The sequence below is a fragment of the Rhinopithecus roxellana genome, chromosome 14, assembly GCF_007565055.1.
Source record: "Rhinopithecus roxellana isolate Shanxi Qingling chromosome 14, ASM756505v1, whole genome shotgun sequence".
In the NCBI taxonomy this organism is placed as follows: Eukaryota; Metazoa; Chordata; class Mammalia; order Primates; family Cercopithecidae; genus Rhinopithecus; species Rhinopithecus roxellana.
This window is the reverse complement of record NC_044562.1, coordinates 25,059,113-25,064,115: the sequence shown is the minus strand read 5'-3', so window position 1 is coordinate 25,064,115 and position 5,003 is coordinate 25,059,113.

Sequence of the window (5,003 nt, the reverse complement as noted above, 5' to 3'; positions counted from 1 at the left end):
AAGTGTTGCACCTCTCTCACTTAAATTAAAAGCTAGAGGCTGTGCTCGGTGGCTCATGACTGTAATCCCAGCAGTTTGGGAGGCTGAGGTGGACGGATCACCTGAGGTCAGGAGTTTGAGATCAGCCTAGCCAACACGGCAAAACCCTTTTTCTACTAAAAAAAAAAAAGTACAAAAATTAGCTAGGCTTGGTGGTAAGCACCTGTAATCCCAGCTACTCGGAAGGCTGAGGCAGGAGAATCGCTTGAACCAGTGAGCACTCCAGCCTGGGTGACAGAGCGAGAGACTCTGTCTCAAAAACAAAAAGTAAACAAACAAACAAATAAATAAATAGCTAGAAACGGTGCACCTTAGTGAAGATGGCATGTCAAAAGCTGAAATAAGCAAGGTTTCCTGCACCACACAGTTAGCCAAGTTGTGAATGCAAAAAAAAAAAAGTTCTTAAAGAAAATAAAAAGTGTGATTCCTGTGAACACATGAATGATAAGAAAGCAAGACAGCCATATTGCTATGTGGAGAAAGTTTGAATGGTCTGAGTAAAAGATCAAACCAGCCACAACATCACCTTAAGCCAACCTAATCCAGAACAAGGTCCTAACTCTCTTCAATTCTGTGGAGCCTAAGAGAGGTGAGGAAGCTGCAGAAGGAAAGTTTGAAGCTAACAGTGGTTGGCTTGTGAGTTTGAAAGAAGGAAGCTGTGTCCATAACCTAAAAGTACAAGGTGAAGCAGCAAGAGCTGATGTACAATCTGCAGCAAATTGTCTGTAAGATCCAGCTAAGATTGTTAATAAAGGTGGTCACACTAAACAAAATATTTTCAATGTACATGAAGCAGCCTTTCATTGGAAGAAGATGCCATCTAGGACTTACATAGAGGAAAAGTCAATGCTTGGCTTCAAAGCTTCAAAGGACAGGTTGACTCTCTCTTGTTAGGGGCCAATGCAGCTGGTGACTTAAAGTCGAAACCAATGCCCACATACCATTCTGCAAATCCTAGGATCCTGAAGAAGTATGCTAAATCTACACAGTCTGTTCTCTATAAATGGAACAAGAAAGCCTGGATGACAGCACATCTGTTTGCAGTGTGATTTACTGAATATTTTAAGCCCACTGTTGAGACCCATTGCTCAGAAAAAAAAAAAAAAAAAAAGTTCCTTTCAAAATATTACTGTTAATTGACAATCCACTTGGTCACTCAAGAGCTCTGATGGAGATGTACAAAGAGATAAATGTTGTTTTCATGCCTATTAACACAACATCTGTTCTAGCCCATGGATCAAGGAGTCATTTCTACTTTCAAGTCTCAAGATTTTAAAAATCTAATTTGTAAGGCTATAGCTGCCATAGATAGTGATTCCTCTGATAGATTTGAGAAAAGTAAATTGAAAACCTTCTGGAAGGGATTCACTATGCCAGATGCCATTAAGAACATTTGTGATTCATGAGAGGAAGTCAAAATAGCAACTTGAACAGGAGTTTGGAAGAAACTGATTCCAGCCCTCATGATTGACCTTGAGGGGTTCAAGACTTCAGTGAAGGAAGTAACTGCAGACTTGAAAGTAGAACTAACTCTTTGAACCGTGGGCTAAAATGAATGTTATGTTAGCAGCATGAAAACAACAGTCACCTCCTTGTACATCTCCATCAGAGCTCTGGGGTGACCAAGAGCATTGTCAATTAGCAGAAGAAGAACAAGAGAACTAGAATTAGAAGTGGAGCCTGAAGATGTGACCGAATTGCTTCAGTGTCATAATAAGACTTGAACAGATAAGGGGTTGCTTTTTGTGGATAAGCAAAGAAAGTGGTTTGTTTAGATGGAAATTACTCTTGATGAAGATACTGTACATTGTTGAAATGACAACAAAGGACTGGGAATATTCCATAAACTTAGTTGATGAAGCAACAGCAGGGTTTAAAAGGATTGACTTCAATTTTGAGAGAAGTTCTACTGTGGGCAAAAGGTTACCAAACAGCATCACATGCTGCAGAGAAATCTTTCACAAAAGGAAGAGTCCTGACTGACGTAGCAAACTTCACTGTTGTCTTATTTTAAGAAATTGCCACAGCCACCCCAGTCTTCAGCAACCACCACCCTGATCAGTCAGAAGCCATCAACATCAAGGCAAGACCCTCCACCAGCAAAAGGATTATGACTCGTTGAAGGCTCAGATGATCATTAGCAATTTTTAGCAATAAAATATTTTAATTAAAGTATGTACATTGGTTTTTTTCAGACATAATGCTATTGCACACTTAATAGGCTACTGTATATTATAACCATAACTTTTACATGCACTGGGAAACTAAAACATTCATGGGACTTGCTTTTTTGCAGCAGTCTAGGACTGAACTCACAATAGATGTGGATTTTATTTATAGAAAAATAAAGTATTCTGATCATCAGAAGATTTTCAGATTTAAAAAGTGACACATTATACCTTTTTAAGGAATACTGTATAATTTAAGATTAATTAATTTGATAAATTGGATTGAGCTAGTTCATAGTTTATCCCTGTTGTATATAATCTCTATTGAACTGTGGGATGCATTTGATTATTTGTTATAAATAATTTTCCTCTTAGCTATAGAAACATAAAGTAAATGGTACACGTTGTACAAATCTCAGAAAGGTGAATTTATTTTTATTGCCTCATTGATTTCACTAAAACTTGTTTCAAAAAAAGACCTTTGTTCTCATGACATTTTTAAACTGTGGGTCCGAAGGACCAATAGTATTAATAATACACTATATTATATAATATACAAAATAATACAATAATCATAAAAAACTCACACATTTATAATGCTTCATGAAATCCATATGCTTTCATATACATCATCTTGATTCCCCTAACAATCTTTTGTTACAGTTGATAAAGCAACAGAGGACCAAGGAGCCTGACATGCTCAAGGTCACATCAATAGTAAATTTAAAAAGTGAAACCAAAATCTGGGCCTCCCCCGCCCAGTCCACTAGTATTTCCATCCCATCATGTTGTAAATTGAATTCCTATATTGGGTAGTGTGATGGTTAATATTGAGGATCAACTTGATTGGATTGAAGGATGCAAAGTATTGTTCCTGGGTGTGTCTGTGAAGGTGTTACCAAAGGAAATTAACATTTGAGTCAGTGGACTGGGAGAGGCAGACCCACCCTGAGTCTGGTGGGCACCGTCTAATCAGCTGCCAGCATGGCTAAAATAGAGCAGGCAGAAGAACGTGGAAGGACTAGACTGGCTGAGTCTTCCGTTCTTCATCATTCTCCCGTGCTGGATGCTTCCTGCCCTTGAACATCAGACTCCAAGTTCTTCAGCTTTGGAGTCTTAGACTTACACCAGTGATTCACCAGGGGTTCTAGGGCCTTTGGCCACAGACCAAGGGCCACAGGCCACAGAAGCTCTGTCGGCTTCCTTACTTTTGAGGTTTTGGGACTTGGACTGGCTTCCTTGCTCCTAAGCTTGCAGACAGCCTATTGTGGGACTTCACCTTGTGATTGTATGAGTCAATTCTCCTTCATAAACTCCTTTTCATATATACATCTATCCTATTAGTTGTGTTCCTCTAGGGAAGCCTGAATAATACAAGTAGGATAGAATAGATGACATTTTAAGGGTAGATTATTTTACAAGTCAATTTTGTAAAGTGCCTGATTCACATTTCTCAATATTCTTTATGATTTTCAGGTATTATATTAAGAAAATTTAGATAACATCAAAAAAAGTGGGAAGTAAATTTCAAAACTTCTTCCTGCTGTGCTTATTCAAAGTTGAGTAGTGCAACTTCCTTTTTTTTTTTTTTAACTCTTATTATAGAAAGCCATACCAAAGTTAAACTCTTCATCCCATTTTCTAAAATCAAACTGTAGTCTAGGGGAGAGAGAGAGAAAATGGGAATGAGAATATGTTGATGTTTTAAGGACAAAAAATATCAACTGAGGAGTCCTGTCTTTGTCTATTTACAACTCTCCTCCGTTTCTATCCCTTTTGCTGAGAAGAGCACCCAAAATCAGCCTAGTCTCACTTTTGTAAGATTTGACTTTAGGGCTGAACTCATCTCCGTCTCCAGTTAGGTGTAGTAAGTCTCCAAGTCTCCAAAAGATCCAGCTAAATCAACATTTATACTCTTATGTAACATCTGTTCTGAAAGTGAAGTTCATGGAATTGAATAACCTTATAAATGAACTGAAACACAGGCCTCAGGTTTTTTTTAAAATGTGTGTACAGGCCGGGCGCGGTGGCTCAAGCCTGTAATCCCAGCACTTTGGGAGGCCGAGACGGGCGGATCACGAGGTCAGGAGATCGAGACCATCCTGGCTAACACGGTGAAACCCCGTCTCTACTAAAAAAAATACAAAAACTAGCCGGGCGAGGTGGCGGGCGCCTGTAGTCCCAGCTCCTCGGGAGGCTGAGGCAGGAGAATGGCGTAAACCCGGGAGGCGGAGCTTGCAGTGAGCTGAGATCAGGCCACTGCACTCCAGTCCGGGCGACAGAGCGAGACTCCGCCTCAAAAAAAAAAAAAAAAAAACTAGCAGGGCGAGGTGGCGGCGCCTGTAGTCCCAGCTACTCCGGAGGCTGAGGCAGGAGAATGGCGTAAACCTGGGAGGCGGAGCTTGCAGTGAGCTGAGATCCGGCCACAGCACTCCAGCCTGGGTGACAGAGCGAGACTCAGTCTCAAAAAAAAAAAGAAAGAAAAAAAAAATGTGTGTACAGACATAACCAAAAAATTCTGCATATGGGCAACTGAGAATTTGTCCATTGCAATTATAATTGAATTCACAATATGCCCAGTCTCCATCTGCAGGTTGCAAATGCTTATTACACCATTATGTGGCAAGAGTGGGCCTCGACTGTGGAAAAAGTTTTTGGAGGAAGGTATTTGGAATTCAATATCTTTTTAAGAGTTGGTAGAATGAATTTATTATAGTGGTGAAACCATAAATACTTTTTTGGGTTTCATGGCCCCAGAATGTAAATATACCATATACACCATGTCTTATTCCAATA